The sequence below is a fragment of the Chrysochloris asiatica genome, unplaced genomic scaffold, assembly GCF_000296735.1.
Source record: "Chrysochloris asiatica unplaced genomic scaffold, ChrAsi1.0 scaffold00013, whole genome shotgun sequence".
In the NCBI taxonomy this organism is placed as follows: Eukaryota; Metazoa; Chordata; class Mammalia; order Afrosoricida; family Chrysochloridae; genus Chrysochloris; species Chrysochloris asiatica.
The window spans coordinates 10,472,029-10,483,517 of record NW_006408531.1 but is presented as its reverse complement, the minus strand read 5'-3'; the positions used below and the strand labels follow the sequence as shown (position 1 = coordinate 10,483,517).

The 11,489-nt window shown below is 39.2% G+C and overlaps 1 pseudogene; it reads left to right on the top strand.

Moving 5' to 3' along the window:
* The first annotated feature begins 7,941 nt into the window (after window positions 1-7,941).
* On the top strand, window positions 7,942-8,592 carry LOC102840146 (annotated as a pseudogene).
* Window positions 8,593-11,489: the final 2,897 nt, after the last annotated feature.

The window sequence follows — 11,489 nt, the reverse complement described above, 5'->3', positions numbered from 1 at the left end:
GCTCAAATGTAGCAATGATTGTGAGCTTGGAATAGGACCGGGCAGTGTTTCGTTCTGTTGTGCATAGGTTCTGTATGAGTCGACACTGACTTGATGGTATCTAACACAACAAAATGTCCCCTTGTTCTGTTTGAAGCACTGACTCTTGATCTATGTACAGAGTCTTCATGAGCACAATTACATTTTCCAGACTACTCATTCTCTTTACTTCACAACACCTGAAAGTTAGTGGTTGGACAACAGCATCAAGTGCTTTCTTTATGCTATTTAATCCCAAAATGGGACATTTTGTTTTAAAAATAAAATCTCAAAAAAGGTAACAACACTTATTATGTAATGTAAGTGGGAAATTTAATGTGGTTTTCTGTTTTTCTCTCTAAGAAGCAGTGACGAGATAAATCGGATTTCTGCATAAAACTTTATGATCAAACTATATAATTGTTTTATAAACATACATAGTTTTTCTATTGTCTTATTTTGATGTACTTTGCTTAATTTCTGATAATCTGAAGTAGTTTGGGGAAGTTCTAATTCATAAAATATTAAAGTAATAAATGTTTTCATTTACACATAGACCTCTTAGAAATTAAAATTCTGTAGTAGTATCATCTATAATTAAATTAAGGACATATGCTGTTTCAATATAGAAAAATTGATCAGATTACTCATGCAAAATATTTAAATTTTTATCATGTTTCAAAGGAGAGACTTTCCATCAAAACTTCACATGCCTGAGTCTTCATATAATTTATACAAAATATTTCCTTGATCTTCCTGCAGAAAATTAAACACTTTGTAATTGACCTGGCGCTGAATGGAAATAAAACTGAGGGAATCACTTGGGTTTACAAAATACATTAAAACATTCCCTGATAGTGCAAGGTGCTATGGGAATGAGGAAATGTTGTATGGTATATGAAAGGAAGTGTTTGTAGCTCAAGAAAGGAAGTAAAATTCATTTTAAAGGTTTAAAGATAAGGAAAGAATTTACAAGAATTAAATTTAATTAACTATGTTAATGAGCTCTGGTAGCGTAGTGGTTATGAGTTGAGTTGAAAACCTCAAGGTCAGCAGTACGAAACTACCAGCCATTCTGCAGGAGAAAGATGAGGCTTTCTGTTCCTGTAAAGATTTACAGCCTTGAAACCCTATGTAGAGTTATTATGCGTTGGAACTGACTCCATGGCACATAACCATCACCACCACATAGAATAGAAAGTACAAGGAATTCAAAGAGAGGAGGATGAATTAATTTACCAAATATCAACATGTATAAATTAATTTGTACTTTTATTAGACAATAAATCATTGTGGGCAGACAAGATGTTGACAAACTGAAACCTTTTCTGTCCTCTTAAAGTATACTAGCTAGCTCTTGGGCTCTCTTCCAATACTTGAATATTGTCATCCACAAAGGGTACACTCATGGCTAAGGGAGACGCTGACTCATAACCAACTGAAAAGTGAATCTAGAATCATGTAATTGGATACACATCCTTTGCACAATCCCTTCTGGAAGCAAAAGTGACAGCATATAAAATGTTGAGCTTCATTAGAATATTTTTGATCATATTGATATTGGTGTTGGTACTTTGGTACTCTTACTCAAATAAAGAAACTAATTATCCTTACTTGTATAGGAGGAAGGCTGCTACAATTATGTTGTTATTAGGTGCCATCAAGTCGAAGCAGAAGGAAACCTGACCTGGTCCTGCTGCATCCTCACAATTGTTCCTATGTCTGAGATCATTATTGCAGGCACTGTGTCAATCCATCTTACTGAGGGTCTTCCTCTTTTTCTCTGACCCTCTACTTCATCAAACATGGCATCCTTTTCCAGGTACTGGTCCTGTCTGATGACATGTCCAAAGAATATGGGATGAATCCTTGCTATTCTCACTTCTAAGGACCATTCTGGCTACAGTTATGGAATCCAAATCAAGTAGAATTTTGTAATTATAGAACAGAATAATAACATTAAAATACACTGCTTTAAAAAAGTGAAGCGGTGATAATGAAACAACTTAAGAGTGATGTGATCCCACGTTGCATCCTACTATTTGGTATCTAATATTTTCATCCTAAAAGAAACCAAAGGTTTTTTGGAGAAATTTCTTAGTTTGTGCTTGGCCCAGAAAAATACAAGGTAGCTTGGATCATCTTGTGCCAGAAAGCAAGAAAACTTTCATACAGTCATTACAAAACAAACTAAAAAATGGGGAACCTGACTAAAAGAAGGGCCTTTGATCAACTCCTAACTCTTTGCATTAAAACTATAATGCATCCTCCAGTCAATTAAAAATAGCACCACACCAGGAATTCTTAATTGATTTGAGGATGCATTATATCCTCTAGTCAATTAAAGGATTCCTGGTGTGGCTCTGTGGTGTTAATGAGCCAGACTGCAAAACCGTTTGAACTGCAAGGTTGGTGGTTCAAGCTCACCAGTTGCTCCTCAGAAACCTTCTACAGGGTCACTATGGGTTGGAACCAACTCAATGACACTTCACAACAACAGCAACAACAAAGTCAATTAAAGGAGTCCTGGTGTGATGCTGTGGGCTAATGCATCAGACTGTAAAGTCATTTGAACTGCAAGGTCGGTGGTTCAAGTTCACCAGTTGCTCCTTGGAAACCCTATACAGGGTTGCTATGGGTTGGAGTCAACTTGATGGCACTTAACAACAGTCAATTGAAATACACTGAATCAATTAAAAAGTCATGATGATATAATTATGAACAAAAAGAAAAACAGCAACATTAGGTATCTTAGTAAAAAGACTAGAATTTATTATGGCTGAGCCTTGTTATTTATTTGACATTACAAATAAATATTGCATTGACAATGATTGTATCTATAAAGAATACAGGAATTAGGCTATGCTAAATATATCAGTTATAAGACATTTTCTGCCACAAAATAGGAATGCTGGTAGAAAGACTCTCTGAACTGTGACTTCATGTCAGACAAAATTCAATTGTACATGATTTTAAATGATGCAAAGATCAGGAATGAATACACAAGACCACCAAGTCCAAAACTTTAAAGAGATAAGTGGAAAGGCAAACATTATTACAGTGCACAAAAGGAGCTCAATTCAGATGAAAGATGTAAAAGAAAAGCTCAAGAGGTGATGAGCAAGGTTATCAGTCAACCTGCTGGTGCGAAAATTGCAGAAGTCACAAAAGGCAGCAGGGCAAGACAAATCTCCAGACAAAAATAAATACACACAAAAGAGAAGGTGAACAAAAACATAACAAAAGAAAAGAAACCCAACCGGTTGAGGTGGCTAACTAAGAAACTGTTGAAAATTTCCTTGCAGAAACTTAAGTAACTGAAAATGAAGAGATTTCCATCTTTGATGAAGGAGGTGGAAAAAAAAAAGAAAAAAAAAAATCAAGCTCAATTAGTGTCATATACCAAGTCTGTGTCTTCTTGTTAATTCAGAGGTATTTGTTTCAATTTTGGGGGTAGTTGTAGGAAGACTATTTAAAGTTTAAAATTCCAGCACATTTCTTTTCTTGTTATTGTTACCATTTTGAGGAGTTAAGTGCCTTTTTAAGTGCAAATGTCTTTGAAAGAAATAAGTGAGTGTTCTGCATGTCAACTCAACACATGATAGACTGTGTGTATGCAGCGTTTATTCAAGCCTACAGCATGAGCCATAATGAAACAGAAAATTGAATTCACACTAATGCATTGAATAGGACTTAAACATTTTGCATTACTTCTCTTTTTTACCCATTTTTTCCCAGTAGATTCATTTCCCCAAAATTTGCTCCCTGTTCTTCACTGTCCCATTAGAATTGTGACATCTTTGATAACAGTAGTCCAGTTTTTCCTCACTACTTAGTTAATTAATGTGTTGTAAAGATTGGAAAATGTTGAGCATGTGGCATATCTAATATTAAATCATAATTTGGAAGAAAACTCAGTCCAACAATTTATAAATATTTTTAAATATTCATACTTGAAATCACTTACTTAATGATAAATTGCGTGTAAATTTTGAGATGGGAAGTTAAAGGAAAAATTGTATTGATTAGAGCTACAAATTTTTAAAGTTTCTAGTGTCTTGTGTGGCAATGCAGGATAATGTGCTGGACTGCAAGGTCAGTTTGAGCCACAAGGTTGGTGTTTCAAACGCATCAACTGCCCCTTGGAAACCCTATACAGGAACCCTATGAGTCAGAACTGACTTGATGGCACTTAACAACAACAACAACAGCAATGTCTTATTACAAATTTGCATTAAAAATACAAATATTGTTTACAAATTATTGCATAATTATTTGCGGACTAATGGAACAAAAATCTTGACTATGAAAGAAAAAAATCAAAGGGAAAGGAAATCTATATATTTTATGAAGCTATCAGTTTATAATAGCATCATATGATCAAGAATCAAGGATACTCAACCACGTTCCGTAGACTCCCATTGACCTGGAGATGAGCGAGCGAGAAGAGGAAGGGCTGGTTGATCCAAAGTGTATAGAGACCTGGGGACACCTGAGACCGTGGACAAGGACATAGCCACAGAGGTCTAGAACTGAGGATGAAGCATCCAGCTGATATGAAGTGTGAGGGGAGACGCACAAGAACACCCAGACTTTCAGCTAGTACCCATCTGACCTAGCCTTGATGACTTAATAATCAGAACTCAACTAGAGGAAGATAAAAAAGAAAACCCTTTTTGATAAAGGAAATGAGTGTACATGGCTACAATTTGATTAACTTGACCTATGCTCATGAAGGTAGTAGCTCAAAATACTAACAGAGAGGGAAAGTGTCTTCACATCAAGTATCAATGCCATCCCTTCTGTATAAAGGGTACACAGGGACTGGCAACTTAGACATTGGCTACCTAAAATGAGGGGGTGATAACAGCACAAAGTGACTGGTTTACTAGGTTTCAAGAGGGAATTTAGTTTAAGAGTGTGCAGGGGAAGATAGATTTCCCACTGAATAGTTTTTATCTTGTCTAGATGGGTCTGGTAAAAAGAGATGGAGATAAGATTCTTATGGTTCAATAGTGAATAATTGTTATCATGACTAATTGCGACTCTCACAGCTGTAAAGGTAGAAGTTTTATAAACAAAAATGGGGGAGTAGTGAATCTTACAGTCCAGAAACAGAGGACCCTAGGACCACCAAGGGAGAGGAGCACAAGTGGAATGCAGAGAAGCAGTGACACCAGAGATGGAGGCAGAGATGAGGACATGGAGAGTGGGAGCAGCTGAGGACTCTAGATTCATGGGAAGGGAGGGACTGAGAGCTAGTGGCCAGGAGGCAGACTTGCAGAATGTGCCCTTTGGTGGTGTAAATTATTATATATTCCTGAGTGGTTTTTTTTTTGTTGTTGTTGTTGTTTTTTAAAGAGCTAAAATGAATATAGAGAAATACTGTTAACTGATGGTATATGGTGGGGATTGTAGTTATTGTAATGAAACACAGTATATGATTTGTTGAATGTAAAACTGATGATCTGCCCTGTAAACTTTCACTCAATTCATAATAAAATCTTTAAAAAAATAATAAATAAATAGAGCAAAATTGAAACAAAACAAAACAAAAGAATCAATGATACTAAAGGAAGAAGTTCAAGGTGCACTGAAGGCATTGGCTAAGAACAAAGCTTTGAGAATTGATAGAATACAAATTGAAATCTTTCAACAGACTGATGTGGCACTGGAGGCATTCACTCATCTATGCCAACAAATTTTGAAGACAGTATCTGGCCAATTTATTGGAAGGATTCACATTTGTGCCCATTTAAAAAAGATGTGACCAATAGAATGCAGAAATCATCGGACAGTATCATTAATATCACATGCAAGTAAAATTTTGGTAAAGATAATTAAAAAATGGCTACAACTATACATTGACAGGGAACTTCCAGAGGTTCAAGCCATATTCAAACAAGGACAAGGGATATCATTGCTGGTGTCAGATGGATCTTGACTGAAAGCAGAGAATACCAGAGAGATGTTTACCTGTGCTTTATTAACTATGCAAAGGCTTTTGATTGTTGATCATGGCAAGTTATGGACAACACTGTGGATAAGGAGTATTCCTGACTTAGTTGAGATCATGAAGAACCTGTACAAAGACTAACCGACAGTTGCTCAAACAGAGCAAGGGAACACTGAATGATTGAAAATTAGAAAAGTTGTGCACCAGAGTTGCATTCTTTCACCTTACTTATTCAATCTGTATGCTGAGCAAATCATCTGAGGAACTGGATTTTATGAAGATGTACATGGTGTCAGGATTGGAGGAAGATTCATTTAACAACCTACAACATACAGACAATACAACCTTGCTTGCTGAAAGCAAAGAGGACTTAAAATACTTGCTGATGAAAATCAAAGACCACAACCTTCGGTATGGATTGCACCTCATTGTAAAGAAAACAAAATCCTCACCACTGGATCAGTAAAGAACATCTATATAAATGAAGAAAAGATTGACGTTGTTAAGGACTTCATTTTGCTCAAATCAGCCATCAACAATCATGGAAGCAGTAATCAAGAAATCAAACGACTTAGTGCATTAGGCAAATCTGCTGCACAAGACCGCTTTAAAGTGTTTAAGAGCAAAGATGTCAGTTTGAGGACGAAGGTGCACCTGACCCAAATCATCATATTTTTAATAGCCTCATCTGCATTTGAAAGTTGGACAATAAATAAGGAAGACCACAGAAGAACTGATGCATTTGTGTTACGGTGTTGGAGAAGAATATTAAAAGTATCATGGACTTCCAGAAGAACAAGCAAATCTGTGTTGGAAGAAATACAGCCAGAATGTTCCTTAAAAGCCAAGATGATCCCCTCTAAGACTGAAACTCAAAGGGAACACATAAGCAGGCATGTAAGCTTGCTGGTGCCCATGTTGATCTACTGGTGAGTGGAAGAGGGGGAAAGGCAGTAATGAAGTAATGGGCTGAGTTCAACCACGTTCCACAGACTCCCATGGACCTGGAGATGAGAGACAAGAAGGGCTGGTTGGTTCAAAATATGGTGAGACCTGGGGCCACCTGAGCCTAGGGACAAAGACTTAGGCACAGAGGACTAGAGCTGAGAGTGAAGCATCCAGCTGATATGAAGTGTGAGGAGTCACACAAGAACACTCAAAGTTGCAGATAGTACCCATTTGACCTAGCCTCGATTGCTTGATAATCAGAACTCGACTAGAGGAAGATTAAAAAAAAAAGAACAAAACAAATTTTGGTAAAGGAAATGAGAGTAAATTGCTACAATTTGATGAACTTGACCTATACTCATGGAGGTAGTAACTCTAAATACTAACAGAGAGGGAAGGAGTCTTCGTCTCAAGTATCAATGCTATCGCCTCTGTACACAGGGTAGATAGGTATGGCCAACTTAGACATTGGTTACCTAAAAATTAGGGGGCGATAAAGGCACGAAGTGACTGGCTTACAAGGTTTCAAGGGGGAGTTTAGTTTAACAGCATGTGGGGGAAAAAAGAGTCCCCACGGAATAGTTTTCATCTTGTCTAGATGGGTCTGGTGAAAAGAGATGGGGATAAGATTCTCTTGCTTCAATAATGAGTAATTGTTATCATGATTGATTTCGACTCTCATAATTGTAAAGGTAGAAGTTTTGTAACAAAAACAGGGGAGTGGTTAATCTTACAGTCCAGAAACAGAGGACCCTAGGATCATCAAGGTAGAAGAGCACAAGTAGAATGAGAGACCTTATCCAGAGAAGCAGTAACACCAGAGGTGGAGGCAGAGATGAGGACATTGGAGAGATGGAGCAGCTGAGTGCTCTAGATCCATGGGAAGAGAGGGACTAAGAGATGGCGGCCAGGAAGCAGACTTGCAGAATATGCCCATTGGTGGTGTAAATTATTATATATGCCTGAGTGTTTTAAAAAACAACAACAGACTCGCAGCTGCAGCCCCTTCCTGGAGCGCTCCGCTCTCTTGCCCTCTAGTACGTTCCCCACAGCCACCACTACTCTTCAGAATGACCAACAGGGGACCTGCCTATGGCCTGAGCCGGGAGGTGCAGCAGAAGATTGAGAAACAGTATGACCCAGACCTGGAACATATCCTGATTCAGTGGATCGCCACCCAGTGCCGCAAGGATGTGGGCCGGCCTCAGCCTGGTCGGGAGAACTTCCAGAACTGGCTCAAGGATGGCACTGTGCTTTGCGAGCTCATTAATGCGCTGTACCCTGAGGGTCAGGCCCCGGTAAAGAAGATTCAAGCTTCCACCATGGCTTTCAAACAGATGGAGCAGGTCTCTCAGTTTTTGCAAGCAGCTGAACGCTATGGCATCAATACCACTGACATCTTCCAGACTGTGGACCTCTGGGAAGGGAAGAACATGGCTTGTGTACAGCGGACATTGATGAATCTGGGAGGGCTGGCAGTAGCTTGAGATGATGGACTCTTTTCTGGAGACCCCAACTGGTTTCCTAAGAAATCCAAGGAGAATCCTCGGAACTTCTCAGACAACCAGCTGCAAGAGGGCAAGAACGTGATAGGGTTGCAGATGGGCACAAACCGCGGGGCATCTCAGGCAGGCATGACTGGCTATGGGATGCCACACCAGATCCTCTGATCCTGCCTCCACCCCTACCCCACCCCTGATGCTCTACCCTCCGTGAATGGTTAATATATATAAATATATATTTTTTAAAGCAGCGACATTCCCTGAGAGCCCCTGTGGGCCTCTACCAGGGTTGGGGACTAGACTGGCCTGTCTTCTCTGGAGATTCCCAAAGGTGGCCTCTCCCGTACTTACTAATACATTCCCATTCCCTTCCCTAAATTCCCCTAAACTGGACCAACTGGCCTCTTTTTTCTTGGGACCAAAATTTGGGGGTTCTCCCCCAGTTCCTCTTCTCTTTCCCTCTGATCTCTCTTTCCTTTGGGCTCTGCCCTCAATCCATTCTTGGGCTGGGGGTCAGGGGCACCACCTCCTGGCTTTCTGATGCTGGACTGGCCTTCTTTCCACAGGCTGTGGCTGCACAGGTTTAACTTATAGGGAGGGGCCATGGTGGCTGCCACTTCAGCCACAGCTGGACTTTGTTCACCACACATCTGGGGCAGCCTTCCCTGGCAGAGGCCCTCTTGACTTATTTTCCATTCCCCTTGCTGTGGCTAAGGGGTGGCGGTGAGGGGACAGAGGAGGGGAGGGCTGCCCACCATGCTCTGGGCCTTAAGGAATGTGAGTTTGCTGATTTGAATAAAGAATCCCAGTCTTTTTTGGAAAAACAACAACAACAACAACAAAACAACAAAAACTACAGTGAATAGAGAGAAACACTGTTAACATGGAGGGGATTATTATAATCATTGTAATGAAACAAGGTGTATGATTTGTTGAATGTAAAACTGATGATCTGCTCTGTAAACTTTTATCCAATCCATAATAAAAATCTTTTAAAAAAAAAGCTAAGATGACCAGAATTCGTTTCTCATATTTCAAACATATTATTAGGAGTGACCAGCCCCTAGAGAAGGACATCATGCTTGATAAATTGGAGGGTCAGAGAACAAGAGGGAGACCCCCAATGAGGCTTATTAGACAGAAGCAGCAGCCATGGGCTCAAGTGTAACAATTGTGGATTTGGTGCAGGATCAGGCTTATTTCATTTTGCTGTGCATAAGATTGCTATGAGTTGGAACTGACTCAATGGCACCGAACAACAATTCATCACGATGTTGTGGAATCATGTTTCTGTCACTGGATGTCCTAAATTTGACACTTTTGCTATCTATGTGTTTGATGACTCTATTGGCTGCATCTTCATCCAAGTCATTGTTAAAATTGTTGAACAAAACAGATTAAGAGGAGAACCCACAACATATCACTAATACTCAACAAGTCCCTGTATTTCCTAATTAAACCATGAATTTGATTGAGGGGAAAGAAGTAGATTGGCGTCATTGTCTCTGATGACATACTTAGACTGAGCTTGTGCCCTTTAGCTATTTTCATAAGAGATGGTAACATACTTTTTCTAGACTTTCCAGAATTTTCCAGGATAGCCTTTGTGCTCACATTTATTCTTGTACAAAACAGGATTCAATATTATCTAACATATGATAGTTGCACTACATAATATCAGATATCCACTGCTGCATCTGCAACCACATCAAAACTTAGAAGTCTAAATAGCCGCTTCATTTTCATAGTTCTGTTAGGTGGTGCTGTAGGATCAACACTGGACTTTGAACCACAAGGTTGGCAGTTCAAACCAACCAGTTGCTCCTTGGAAATGCTATACAGGATTGCTATGAGTTGGACCTGACTTGACAGCACTTAACAGCAACACGAACAGTTATTTCTCTAGTTGGTTCTCTGTGGGAAACACCTGTGCTCACTAATGTGCTCACAATTAAGTTTAGGATTGTCCGGGGGCTGGGGTTAGCTAGGATAACTAGAATGCCTGGGTTTCTATCCTCATGTTGTCTTTCACCTTTATGGATGCTACTTCAGGCTTCTTCACGCAGCAGTGGTCATGATTCAATATGGAAAAGGCACTTATCAAACCACTGCCTGCATCATTTATTGAGTATGAGAGAAGAAGTCTTGCCATCCTGACTTTTAAGAAGCGTCCTGGCTGCACTTATTCCAAGACAGATTAGTTTGTTCGTCTGGCAGTCTTTGGCAGTTTTATTATTCTTTTCCAGTGCCATAATTAAAATGCATTGATTCTTCCTTATTCATTGTCCAGCTTTTACACACATGAGAGATGACTGAAAATACCATGGCTTGAGGCAGGCACACCTTAGTCCTCAGACTAATATTTTTGCACTTTAACAGTTTAAAGAGGTCTTTTGAAACAGATTTGCCTAGTGAAATATGCTTTTCGATTTCTTGATTGCTGCTTCCATGAGTGTTGATTGTGGATCCAAGCAAAATGAATTCTTTGACAACTTCAATCATTTCTCCATTTATCATGCTATTTATTGGTCAAATGGTTAGGACTTTTGTTTGTTTGTTTGCATTGAGGTGCAATCTATCTTGAAGGTTGTAGTCTTCGATCTTTTAAGTCCTCTTCACTTTCAACAAGCAAGGTCACATCTTCTGCATACCACAAGTTTTTAATGATGCTACATTCATCTTAATATAATCCAGTTTCTTAGATTATTTGTTCAGCATACAGATTGAGTAAGTATGGTGAAAGGATACAGCCCTGACACACTTTTTCCTGAGTTTAAACCACTCAGTATCCCCTTGTTCTATTCTACTGACTGCCTCTTGGTCTATGTACAGGCTCCTCATGAGTACAGTTAAGTATTCTGGAATACCCATTCTTTGAATGTTATTCATAGGTTGTGATGATCTGCATTATGCCCTTGCATAATCAATAAAGCACAAATAAACATCTTTCTGGCATTCTCTGCTTTCAGCCAAGATTCATCTGAGGTCAGTAATGATATCCTTAGGTCCATGTCCTCTTGTGAATCTGGCTTGAACCTCTGGAAGTTCCCCATTGATGTAATATT